Genomic DNA, 13,934 nt, shown 5'->3' with positions numbered 1-13,934 from the left:
AGAGACCCAAGGATCATCGCATCAATGTTATTGGGACCGAATGGGTATTCAAGAACAAGCAAGATGAGAATGGCATTGTCATAAGAAACAAAGCAAGGTTAGTGGCGCAAGGGTTTGCCCAAATAGAAGGTATGGATTTTGAGGATACCTTTGCGCTGGTAGCCCGTCTTGAAGCTATTCGTCTTTTGCTTGCATTTGCATCTTTCCACAATTTCAAACTATATCAAATGGATGTGAAAAGTGCATTTTTGAATGGTCCCCTAAAAGAAACCGCATATGTGGCTCAACCCCGGAGCTAAGACCCATGCCGACCCAACCACGTGTATTTACTCCATAATGCACTCTACGGTCTCAAGCAAGCTCCACGTGCTTGGTATGAGTTCCTTAGGGATTTCTTACTACATGATGGGTTTTGCATGGGTACGGTCGATTCCACCCTTTTCACCAAGCGGGTTAAAGGGGGTGGCTTATTTATATGTCAAATATATGTTGATGATATTATCTTTGGCGGAACTAACCCCAATCATAACAAAGCTTTTGAGCTATTGATGACTAGGAAATTTGAGATGTCCATGATGGGAGAGTTGAAGTTCTTCCTAGGCTTCCAAGTGAGGCAACTTGCAAAAGGCACCTTCATCTCTCAAGAAAGTATGTGAAGGACATGCTCAAGAAATTTAACATGACCAATGCAAGCCCAATGAAGACACCCATGCCCGTAAAGGGGCAATTTGGCTCATATGACGGTGAGAAGGATGTGGACATAAAGGTATACCGCTCCATGATAGGATCCTTGCTCTACCTTTGTGCTTCTAGGCCGGATATCATGCTAAGTGTAGGGATGTGTGCTCGTTTCCAATCCGCTCCTAAGGAGAGCCATTTAATGGCGGTCAAACGGATTCTAAGATACCTTGTTCTCACTCCTACTCTCGGGCTATGGTATCCAAAGGGTTCAACCTTTGAAGTCATTGGCTATTCGGATTCCGATTGGGCCGGTGATAAGGTTGACCGGAAGTCTACCTCCGGGGCTTGCCAATTTATTGGCCGGTCAATGGTGAGTTGGTCATCCAAGAAACAAAACTCCACCGCTCTATCCACCACCGAAGCCGAATACATATCCGCCGCATCTTGTTGCACTCAATTGTTATGGATGAAGCAAAGCTTGAAAGACTATGGTGTGTCTCTTGGTACGGTGCCTCTTCTTTGTGACAATGAAAGTGCAATTAAGATCGCCAATAACCCGGTTCAACATTGTCGCACCAAACATATTGACATTCGCCATCACTTCCTACGTGACCATGTTGCCAATAAGGATATTGATCTCACTCATGTGGGGACAACCTACCAATTGGCGGATATTTTCACTAAGCCTTTGGATGAAGCCCGGTTTGTTAACTTGAGAGAACTTGGTATTCTTGATCCTAAAAAATTGGATTGATTAACTTCTTGCACTATATTCTTGCATTTATCTTGCTCTCTAGCTTAGAGGCATACCACATATGGGGATAGTCATCTTACCATGTCTTGCTATGATGCATACCTATGTGTGCAACATAAATAGACCCAATTTCATTATATGGACCCAAGCATGTCTCTTCGAGGTCTCATGACATTTGCGCTTTCACATAGGGGGAGTAATCCCCCGCCCCTCATTGAGCCTCAATTACAACTTGATTTGACTATATAAGGCCAAATGATATTATTGCAAAAAATCACTTCAAAATGACTTATGATTCTTGATATATATTTCGAATCATGCCCATTGTTTCTATTTACATCTTGTTTGGATTTTCACTCCAATGGGTATGCCTAGAGAACTTTGTGTTCCCAACCCCATGTCTATGCTCATATCATCATCATCTATCTATCTATATGTACATGTCATCATCTGAGCATTCATACACATTTACACAAAGAATAGGGGCAAAACGAGGAAAAACAAGACAAAACTGGGCAGATTGTCCCTGGCCGGTCTCTGGCCCGGTTGGACTGCCTCTCTGGCGGATCAGCCGGGCGCCAGCCTGTCGATCGGGCGCTAAACAGCCGTGCGGCTGGTTAAGTGGGAGGAGGTTACCCCTTGGGGTTTCTTCTTCCTCACTTTCCCCCATCCATCCCACACACCATTGCCGCCGCCCTCTGTAACGGCCCCGGGTAGTACCCCTATTAGAATTGTTTGTTGTTTTTTTTCTTTCGCGCATCATCATGCATCATGCATCATATCATCCGCATGATTTTAACAAAATAAAATTACTTTAAATAAAAACTATTTCAGTTCTTCCCTCTCATATGGATTCTATATGTAAACCCTCCCTAGTGTCTATTCTTAATTATCAAAAACCCAAACCAAATAGTTGGTAAAAAAATAAAAAATTGCAAAGCTATTTTCAAATCCAAATACAAGATTTTGTTTTTGAAAACGTTGCAGTACCTGGCATGTCCTCATCCTTCTTTTTCCATCTACCTATCTTTGTTCAATCCTAATCAAATCCTTTGAAGTCTTGAAGGGCCGTGTGGACATCTTCCAATCAATCTCATGTTGAGCCCAAGGAAAATATCCACCCAAACCAGTACCGAGAGTCCACCTCTACCAAACCTCCCTGACATCTTTGTTCTTCTGTACGGCTGCTCATCCGTGTCACAGCATGTCGCTGTCCAGTGATGGGACGGACGATCCTTGCTCCCTCCTCTCTATAAAAAGCTTCCCTAGCTACCCTGCAACCCTAGCTGCGCCCTTTCCCCGCCGCCGCCAACCATCTCTGACCCTCTACCAAAAACCCTACCGAGAGTTTCACCATCCACCACTCGGCGCCATGGCCAGCCCCTCCGGTACCTGAGCGTGGAGAGCACCACGTTTCCTTCTCTCCATCATGGTCTTCTTCAAGGACGACCAAGGCTGGCAGCAACCCGAGCTCATCCATCGTCTACCTCCCCGGCCACCCCTTCGTCCTTGTCGCCGGCACCTCCTACGCCCCTCCTTCTCATCACCGACCATCCCAGGGTGAGCACCACACTCCCTCCTCTCCCCTGCATGCCTCCACACCCCTGCATCATCGACGTGAGAAGAGATCGAGGAAGAAATCGAAAACGAAAACGAGAAAAGGTTGCAGTTTTGGTTCTGTTTCGCGGTCCTGTCTTCCTACGCAGATCCTTGCCTGAACAGGTCACTCCAGCACGATCTTCTTGTTTCTCTAGATGCACAACATCACCAGCTATCTACTGGTTTTTGAATCAGTATCGGCGAAGTTATCGTCTTCCAAAGTCGGCTCCAGAAAACAGATTCTATTTCCAGTTTTTCAGTTTCAGCGTTGCTGTTTCGTCGGCCCGACTTCCGGCGAGCTTCTCCGGCGATACCGTGCACCCTTTCCACTCATTCTGGTCTCCTTCGAATCTTGGCACATCCATCCTACTCAAACTCTTTTGTTTCACTCAAATCAGTTCCCAGATTCGTCGTGGCGAGCGCTTTAAAATCTGTGCAAAAATCTGTCTACAGGAACACCCGCTGTCACGTTTTCAGTTAGAAGTGTTCATTCTTCAGTTTACCACGCTTATACACTTTACCTTATCTGCACCCCATGTATGATCAAATCTGATACAGCAGCCCACTGGCTGCACCACTTGTCTCCCACCGCATCGACCCGAGTTCAAATCCTGCCGGCGCGAGAAACCCCCCTAAACCGTAACTCGAAATAAAACATGTTATATATGAAAATTGATCAGAAAAATGAGAGAAACATTAATATACCATTCATTCATCTGTTTGCATCTCGCATCATGTCGCTCGTTGATAGTCGTGCATTTCATCTCACATATATGCGGAGTATTTTGGATTTCCAACTAGGGTTTTCCCCGCTCCGTTTAATATTGAAGTAATCAACACTTAACTTTGTTGGTAGAAAATGCAACTCCAACCTAATTTGTGTGTCGGGATTTCGGTTCCGCTTAAATTGGATAAGTTCATCGCATCATATCTGCCATGCCATGCATGCCTGCATTTGATCATGTTGGTTCTTGTACTCGCATCAAATCTGATACAGCAGCCCACTGGCTGCACCACTTGTCTCCCACCGCATCGACCCGAGTTCGAATCCTGCCGGCGCGAGAAACCCCCCTTTTTGTTTCTCTGCCACGCTGGCGCCTACGTGGCGTGGAGCCCCACCTGTCTGTGTCTCTGTTTTATCTAAAATCCCAGAAAATGCTATTATCTTGCAAAAATCATATCTCCTAAACCGTAACTCGAAATAAAACATGTTATATATGAAAACTGATCAGAAAAATGAGAGAAACATTAATATGCCATTCATTCATCTGTTTGCATCTCGCATCATGTCGCTTGTTGATAGTCGTGCATTTCATCTCACATATATGCGGAGTATTTTGGATTTCCAACTAGGGTTTTCCACGCTCCGTTTAATATTGAAGTAGAGAACCCCTGATATGTTATGCCATGCTAATCAACACTTAACTTTGTCGGTAGAAAATGCAACTCCAACCTAATTTGTGTGTCGGGATTCCGGTTCCTCTTAAATTGGATAAGTGCATCGCATCATATCTGCCATGCCATGCATGCCTGCATTTCATCATGCTGGTTCTTGTACTCGCATCAAATCTGATACAGCAGCCCACTGGCTGCACCACTTGTCTCCCACCGCATCGACCCGAGTTGGAATCCTGCCGGCGCGAGAAACCCCCTTTTTGTTTCTCTGCCACGCTGGCGCCCACGTGGCGTGGAGCCCCACCTGTCTGTGTCTCTGTTTTATCTAAAATCCCAGAAAATGCTTTTATCTTGCAAAAATCATATCTCCTAAATCGTAACTCAAAATAAAACATGTTTATGAAAATTGATCAGAAAAATGAGAGAAACATTAATATGCCATTCATTCATATGTTTGCATCTCGCAACATGTCGCTCGTTGATAGTCGTGCATTTCATCTCACATATATGCGGAGTATTTTGGATTTCCAACTAGGGTTTTCCCCGCTCCGTTTAATATTGAAGTAGAGAACCCCTGATATGTTATGCCATGCTAATCAACACTTAACTTTGTCGGTAGAAAATGCAACTCCAACCTAATTTGTGTGTCGGGATTCCGGTTCCGCTTAAATTGGATAAGTGCATCGCAACATATCTGCCATGCCATGCATGCCTGCATTTGATCATGCTGGTTCTTCTTCCGTAGTAGTAAGACTTGCACCCGTTGTTTATCCAGTATTTGCTTCTTCCCGGATAGGATCACGAAGTGCTGATGTGAGATACGACGAGTTCTCCGACAAGTGCTTCTGCAGCTTTTCACAGGCGAGCCCTCCCTCTTCACCTATTTATATTTTGCTCTCCCTCGCACTTCTATCCTTATGTTGCGCTTGTTTATCGAGTCACGTGTCCTATCCACTTGTTTACCATAATAATCCTATATGTATCATTCCTTACCCATAGTCGTTGCTTGATGTTTGAGCCTTGCGAGTCGTAGGAGTGTTTAGGCTCTGTTGTTTATCTCGATCTGATATCGGGATGTGTTGGGTTGTGGGGAGGTTATCACATGCTATATCAGTTGTTGGAGATACACATGTTTTACTTACTTGTTAACAACTAAAATTGTAAGCAGAGGCATCTGTGAGCCCCTTTGCGAAAGCATCGGCACTTTGACTTGCTAATGTCCCCTAGGACCCGAGTTCTTGTTATCTGTTCCGAGATTGAGCGCTCTACCCGTACGTGGGGGAGTGGGACCCCAATCACCCACTACCTTTCGTCGAGTCTGTTTATTGGGAGCCAAAACCTTGGCTTTCTTTGCTCATATGCACGATGCACGATTTACTTCCTGTTGCCTTCGGGTGTTTATATTATGTACTGTACTCATATCGTGGAACGATTAGCGACAGCAGGTTGTTCACACTTAGCTTAGCCGTTGACACAAACCTCTGGGTCCGTATCGGAGTACGGCCGAACTTCGTCACGGGTAGCTTAGCGGGGTGGCTCCCATTAAACTTTCTCTTGCATTGGGAACGGTCTTGATGTGAGACTCCACCTGTAGTAAGTGGGTTCGAGCATGCGCATGGTTACATTTGGGCAACCCCTGCAGGGTGTACATCTTATCGATAAGCCGTGTCCGCGGTTATGGACAACTTGGAATTGTATAGCTTGATCATAGAACAACTTACACCTTGTACTTGTTGTTAATAATCTGATAATAACTTGCGTCATAATGTAGCATTACTACAACCGATACCTAATAAAACTTGTCCACCATTGAGTGCCTTTTACATTGCCTCTTCGCTTTGTTGAAGGGGATATGTGTAATCGGTTGGGTTATGTTTGTGTAGTTTTATCTGTTACCTTGTGCGCTCTCTTATCTTCTCTGAGTAGACGGATGTTGTAGCGTGTCTCTATTGGTTATAGTTTTGCTGCCGCTGAACCTACCATATAGCCCCAGGCGATATATACATATACTCGCCCGGCGAGCATAGCCATTTCTAGTCTCGCAAAGTACGTGCCGGAGTTCGTTCCTTGGTACTTACTCTCGCCTTTTCTCTTTCTCTTCTGTTTCCTCCCTTTTGTCGGCAACCGATGGCCCTACTTCGACAGGTACAAGATGACGACGTTAGCAAGGTTACCCTTCCGGCTTGGCCTGGGCAGGGTTATGGACGCCACTGGTTATCTTCAGGACTCTTAGTCCAATTTTTATCTTGTCCGTACTCGGATGTATTCGATCTTCTGTATGATTTGGATCTTTGTATGTATCTATTTGTATCTTGACTCGTTGGAGTCATAGTTGTAATATATGTATCTTGTGGGCTCTATTGTAATTCTGTTGTAATGTTACCGCTCGTGTTAATTCCTCTGGCATCACGTGTGTGATTCTTCGCGCACGTCTTGTCGGAGGGCGTCTCTGAATTGATATCGTGCGGATTTCGGCGGGATCGCTGGAATCCTCATGGTACCGGTTCTGGGGCGTCACACCCTCTTCCTCCCCACCTCTTCCTAGGGTCTTCCCACCATTAGAATCCTCCCAAACTCCACCACATCATAGATCGGGACCCTTGGAACATCTCCACCAAAGGATTTGGTCCCTCTCAAGCTATTTTGGGAGATCTTGGGGAGTTGGCTATCAAGCCCTACCTAGGTGTTCTTCTTGTTCTCTTGATCAAGGAGGACCATGTCTTCGGATAGTTGGAGTGGTGAAGAGCTTGCCTTGCATGCAGCCACAAAGTACCGCTTTGTGGTTGATACCTTGAAGGGTTTGGGACTCTATGAACTTGTGTGCCTGAAGCCCGATGATGAACAAGCAGAAAGGATCTATTGTCCTCTTCTAGTCCGTCAACTCCATTGCACCGTATTCTTCCATGATGATGAGGATCGCACTATGACTTGGATGACTGGCAAGGAGAAGTACTCATGCACCTACACTCAGTTCTGTGAAGCCATGGGTTTTGGTGGTGGCCTTGCTGAAGGGTTCAAGATTCATTCTCGGCCTAAGCTCGTTAAAGGTGACATCTCCTTTTGCTATCCCCCGAACCGTACAGCTAGGCCTCCCACTATCTCTGGGATGTACTACTCTTATCTTGTCCTTGCCAAGATGTTCCGTGAGAGTCTCATCAGCAAGTCAGGCGATACCAGTGAAGTCAGGAACTACCACCTGAATCTGATGTCCACACCCTGACAGGATAAGGAAAATTGATGGCTGTGATCTCATTCACTGTGAACTGAAGCGTTCAGTTATTGGCCGCATGACTCCCAACTATGCTCAGTATGTTCAGTGGCTCATCAACCACATGGTACCTCCTCCTCTCAACACACTTGATCAAAGAGTCATCATGGAACCATTCAAGTTCCCCACTCAGGACATTCGCCCGGACGTCCCTACCATGATGCCCTCTGAGCGCCGTTCCAAGGAACGCCATGATCTTGCAGCTAGCTCCAGCTACTCTCGGCGCCCAAGCGCGGTGCCGCTCGCTTCTTCTCCAGCATGTGGCAAATGTGCAAGAATACCAATGATGTTGCACATCAAAGTCTTGCTTTGAACCAGGAGACACGGAGGAGACAGAATGAGTTCATGGATGCACGGAATGTCCCTGTTCCCCCTTCTGGCCCTGAGATGGAGCCTGTGGTTGCACCTGCTTGGGAGATGCCTCCCATTACTGATGAGATGCTCCAGAACTTTGACCTCTCCATGTATGCTCATGGTGGCCTTCCTCCTAGGACTGCTAGTGCCCCTGCTGCTGATGATGATGATGAAGAGGATGAGGTTGCGCGTGATGATGGCGAGAGCTCATATTCCGCTGGGCATGAGTTCTGTTGATGGGTGCGCTAGCATCTCTCCTCTTTTCTTCGCCTTTTTGGTGTTCCGATGCCAAAGGGGGAGAAGAGAGTAGAGTCTAGGACCACGGGGTTCTTTGATTGTCAGAAACCATGGGTGTTGCTTTATTTGGTTCTTATATGGCTTGTGCTTATTTGCTTTAATTTCTCAAGAACCATTTGCTACTTCGAATAATTCGTGTATGGACGACTATTTGTATGCTTAAGCACTCTATTAGGATGATCATGCTTTATGCTTACATATCTTGATATACTTGTCCATACCATGCTTGTTTCCTAAAGATATTGGGGGAGCTTCTCATATTCCACAAATGGTGCACTTTGTATTCAAACGCAAACTTTCCAAGTGCACACATTATGGGGGAGCTGTCATAATATCTTATATAGAATCAAGGTTTAGAGCTTATCATAATATCTATATGTGACTCTAGCTCGGTTTGTCATCGTATACCAAATAGGGGGAGATTGTAAGGGTATTTTACCCTTATCCATTATTTTGGTAACAATGACACCATGCTAGAGTATTTGGCCTAATACATGTTTATAAGGATAATCTCAGGTATTAGGCAAAGAGGCATAAATGGTGTATCAAAGGAACAAGAAGGCTAAAGGAGACCCCGCAATTCAACAACAATCAAAAAGGGGTCTAAAGCAGGAATCCGATCTGCCGCCCGGTCGGCCGGACAGTGCGCCGGATCGGTTTCCGCCTGTCAGCCGGCCTCTCAACTGCCGGCCTGACGTGCCGACCGGCTGGCCGGCGCTAACCGGCGCCAACCGGGTGACCTCCTCGAAGACGCAAAGTGACCCCGGTCGGGTTCGGCCTGCGCCGGTTTGGACCGGCGGGTCCGGTCCCCTCGATCCGGTCCGACTGGCTCAGACCAGGACACTCCGGTCTGTGGTCCGGTTGACCGGAATTGTTTGGAGAAAAGCTGATGTGTCAAGTTCCAACGGCCATATTTCAAGTGACACTATAAATAGCCCTTCTCCTACCTCTGAAGAGTTAGGCACTACACTACAAGCTGTTCTTGAGCTCTCTCTCTCATACTCCATTGCTAGAAACACCAAAAGCCTCAGATCTCCCTCCTCCTCCACCCAAACTCAAATCCCTCCGGGGAAACGATAGAGGAGGACCCGATCTACTGTTCTACCAAGCCAAATCTCATTCCCATTGTATTCATCAAGAAACTTGCTCTCTAGGGTTTCGTGGAAACCCTAGGTGGGCAAGAGGAGTCCGGAAGCATCCGGGCTGTGGATTTGCTCCGGACAAGATTGTAAAGGTTTGGAGGCTACCTCAAAGTCTACCACAAGTGAGTGAGCTATTCCTTCGTGGGATAGGCTCCGGAGAATAGGGTGAGCCTTTGTGGCGTGGGGAATCCTTCGTGGGACCTCCACCCCTCCAAACGTGACGTACCTTCTTGCAAAGGAAGGGAACACGGGAATACATCCTCGTCTCCGCGTGCTATCGGTTATCTCTAACCGAACTCCTTACTTGTGATTTAACTGCCTGTGAGAGCCTTCGTACTCGAGTTAGTTGTATCCTCATATAGGTTGTTTCACCTAGTTTGCATTAGGCTCACCTTTATATTCCGCAAAGCCTAATATTGCAAAGAAAGAATTAAAATCTGTAGAAACCTATTCACCCCCCTCTAGGTTTACCATCTCTATACTTTCATACACCTTATCATCTTGGTGCTCTCATTGCTCGTCGCTTGGCTAGTAAGGGACCTATTTATGGAGGAATTGTTGCCTCACCTATTGTTGCATATCTAGATCTTCCTGTTGATCCTAGTGATAAGAAACTAACTCCTATTAAGCTTGATATTGCTGCTATGAAGAGTCACCAATTTGTCACAACTGACTCCAGTTTAGAAAATATTGTCTATAAAATGTTGTTTATTGACGGGGATGAGAGGGAAATCCCTTTGCCGCAGACCGATTTGTTCAGTGTTCGCAGGAAGCCGTGCTCGCGTTCTAAGGAGGAGGTGGATGAGCAGTTGAGGATACGTGGTTTCCACCAGCAGCATGACTCCGAGGACGCCGAGCCCTCCGACAGGTACACTGTCACGTATCCTGGTGCATCTTCCAGCACATACCAAGAACAGGATCCTTCTTCATCATACTACGGAGGTGCCACCTCATGGGCACCGTGGGATTGATCTCCACTTAGGCCAAAAGCCTAAGCTTGGGGGGAGGTATGCCGGCATCACTCATTCATTGCATATTACAATTGCCGGATACTTGTACATACTTGTTTCGCTTCTTAAGGTGGCCTCTAATATGAGGAAGATGATATTTAGGGAAGTGCTGTCTAAAAACAGATTCTGGGCTGATACTAAAAAAAATTCTAAAAATAGCCAGAACGTTATTTTGAGAAGCCAATTTTTTTGCATGTTCCCCAGGTTATTATCTAACTTTCATTAGTTGAGAACTTTTCGATTTGAACAGCGGAAGATTTTCGTAAAAAATGATTACTGTACTGCTGTCAAGTTTGACGGATTTCTGCTACTTTGTGTTTATGTGACTCTTTTAGTTTTCATTTTCTTGCTTTTGCTTTGTTTCTTTCCTAAAACACAAAAAGAACAAAAATATTTCTGTTGTTTCTCTTTACCATTTGTTTATTTTGGTTTCTTGTTCCTATTTTGCTTTATTTGCTATCGTTGGTTTGCTATGAAAAAATCCAAAAAGATTTTGCTTGGTTTGCCTGTTTCCTTTCGTTTTTGTTTCCAATTCGAAAACACCAAAAATATTTGTTGTTCCTCTTTGGTTTTGTAAAGTTTATTATGGAGTTCAACGGTCTCCGGTGGTTGGAGCTTGGTTTTTGCTTCATATTATTCAAGCTACACAAGTGAAAGGCAATAATGACGATCTACGACAACTCGACTGTGGTGAGAGGCTGGTATGAACTCTATTTGTTTTCATTTTTGTACATATACTCATCCATGTGAGCATGCTTAGTTGGTTCATGTGAGGTATATGTCATTTAATGAAAGTCTAGTAGTTCATGATCTCTCATGTTTAGCTCCAATTTATTAATATATGAGTAGCATATCATAAATATTTGCTTGCATTGTTTTATTCATAGATAGGTATGACATTGTGGTATCCTTGATGTAGCCCCGCTCACCGACGACACTACACCAAGACCAACAAGTCCACCAAGTGGACCAATGACGCGAGCTCGAGTTAAAGCGCTACATGATAAGGTGAACTCGCTCCTCACCACCCTTGATCTCGGTACCCCTTTGGATGGAATGCTACCTCATGCCGATGTGCTTTGTGTCATTAGGTACAAGGTGCGTCAAAACCCCGGAGAGGAGGACACACCATGGTCAAGGGAAGGAGAGGAGCAGCGGGACTTGAAGATGGGCATGAAGTTGTACCCGACGTCACTCGAAGCGCGCGAAGGAAGAGAAGGAGCTGATGAGGTCTAAGACCCCGTGTGTAGCCCGATCTCGCGGATTGACTTTGAAACCAAGGGGGAAGATGGAAGAACGCGAGGAACACGAAGAACACGACGAACACGAGGAACTCCGAGATTCACGCACGCACACCAACCCGATACACCCGATGCTTACCTCCGTGGCTCGATGGACCACGCCAATAGAATCTCCGAGGAAGAGGCCGTGGCAGAATTCCCGGAGAGAGATTGGGGTTGGAGAGGAAGAGGTTGGTGAGGGAGAGAGAGTAACTTGTACTAGAATCTCACTCAACAAGATCAAAGTCAACAACCAAGGTGCCTTGATTACAGAGGGATGATACCCAAGGGAGACTAAGCTCAAAGGTAGGTTTGAGTTCAAAACAAGTCTAAAGAGGTGAAGGGGCGTCTTGGGTGCTTATATAGTCTTACAAGGCGTCACGGGCCGAAAAGGTACAAGTGAAACAGATTCGGGCCGATTTGGTGACTTAAGTCGTGCAGCCGGTCGGGAGGCCGGTCGACCGGACTGAGGCGGCAGGCCAGTCCAGACGGGGCCCCTGGACCGGGCGGCAACCGGACGGGGTTCCGGGGCCCGGGATAGCGCCGGATGGCACAGCGGAAAACCCGGTTTGGACCGGGTGTCCCGATCAGAGGCCGGTCGACGGGTTCTGGACCGGCCGGCCATCTTCTCTTCCTTGCGCTCTTCGGGCGACTTCCGGTCCAGCTCCATGTCCATCTTCACGTCCAGCTGCTCCTCTCCTCCTCTTGACCATGGTGTGTCCTCCTCTTCGTGATCTTGACGGTCCTTGTACCTAATGACACATAACACGTCGGCATGAGGTAGCAATCCATCCAAAGGGGTACCAAGATCAAGGGTGGTGAGGAGCGAGTTCACCTCATCATGTAGAGCTTTGACTCGGGCTCGTGTCATTGGTCCACTTGGGGGACTTGTTGGTCTTGGTGTAGCGACGTCGGTGACCGGGGCTACATCATCTCCCCCCCCCTTGGGAAAGAGTCGTCCTCGACTCTTGCACCTCCTCATCTCCATGATAGGGTGACAAGTCCGAGACGTTGAACGTGTTGCTCACCAAGTACTTGGATGTCGGTATGTCGATGACGTAAGCGTTGTTGTTGATGCGTTTGAGGACCTTGAAGGGGCCATCTCCTCTTGGCTTGAGCTTGGAGTTGCGCTCATGAGGGAACCGTTCCTTCCGGAGGTGGATCCAAACGAGGTCTCCTTCTTTGAATATTCTTGCCTTCTTCTTGGCGTTGATGCGGTTGGCTTGACGAAGAACATGTTCTTGTATGGTTGCCCTTGTCTCTTCATGTAGTTTCTTGACGGCGGTGGTGCGCTTGTCGAAGTCCATGTTGATGCGCTCGTGGAGGGGAAGCGGAAGTATGTCGAGTGCCGTGTAAGGTTCGAAGCCATAGACGACCATGAAGGGGCTCCTTGACGTAGTCTTGTGCTTGGCGCGGTTGTAGGCGAACTCGGCGTGAGGAAGGCACTCCTCCCATGACTTCAAGTTCTTCTTCACGAGGATGCGTAGGAGGGTGGAGAGGCTTCGATTGACCACTTCCGTTTGGCCATCCGTTTGCGGGTGCGATGATGATGAGAACAAGAACTTGACTCCAAACTTCGCCATGAGCGACTTCCAAAGATAACTCATGAACTTGACGTCTCGATCCGACACAATGCTTTGCGGTATCCCATGTAGGCGGACAATTTCCCTGAAAAACAATGAAGCAATGTGTGAAGCATCGTCGCTCTTATGGCAAGGTATGAAATGAGCCATCTTAGAGAATCTATCCACTACAACAAAGATGGAATCATGACCATGCTTAGTGCGAGGCAAGCCTAGAACGAAATCCATGCTAATATCGGTCCATGGTGCATAAGGAATAGGCAATGGAGTGTAAAGACCATAAGGGTTGGAGGTAGACTTAGCTTGTAAGCAAGTGGTGCACCGGCGGCAAAGGCGTTCCACATCTCGCTTCATCTTTGGCCAATAGTAATGAGTGGAGAGCATCGCAAGTGTCTTATCACGGCCAAAGTGACCCATAAGACCTCCTCCATGAGACTCTTGCAAAAGCAATTTTCGAAGCGAAGACTCGGGAATGCAAATCTTGTTAGCTTTAAACAAATAGCCATCATGCAAATAGAAATCATCCACTCCTCGCTCAATGGAGCACTTCTCAAAAATTGGAGCAAAGAAA

At 46.6% G+C, this 13,934-nt stretch overlaps 1 long non-coding RNA gene across 1 annotated transcript; it reads left to right on the top strand.

Moving 5' to 3' along the window:
• The first annotated feature begins 2,747 nt into the window (after positions 1 to 2,747).
• LOC139835208 (uncharacterized) lies at positions 2,748 to 6,941 on the top strand. Its single transcript, XR_011750963.1, has 3 exons — positions 2,748 to 2,995; positions 5,205 to 5,290; positions 6,575 to 6,941. It is a non-coding gene; the product is annotated as an uncharacterized lncRNA (long non-coding RNA).
• The last annotated feature ends 6,993 nt before the right edge of the window (positions 6,942 to 13,934 follow it).

This window comes from Lolium perenne, chromosome 2 (assembly GCF_019359855.2).
Source record: "Lolium perenne isolate Kyuss_39 chromosome 2, Kyuss_2.0, whole genome shotgun sequence".
NCBI lineage: Eukaryota > Viridiplantae > Streptophyta > Magnoliopsida > Poales > Poaceae > Lolium > Lolium perenne.
Note: the sequence above shows the minus strand (reverse complement) of the source record. Positions and strands in the feature narration are given on the sequence as shown.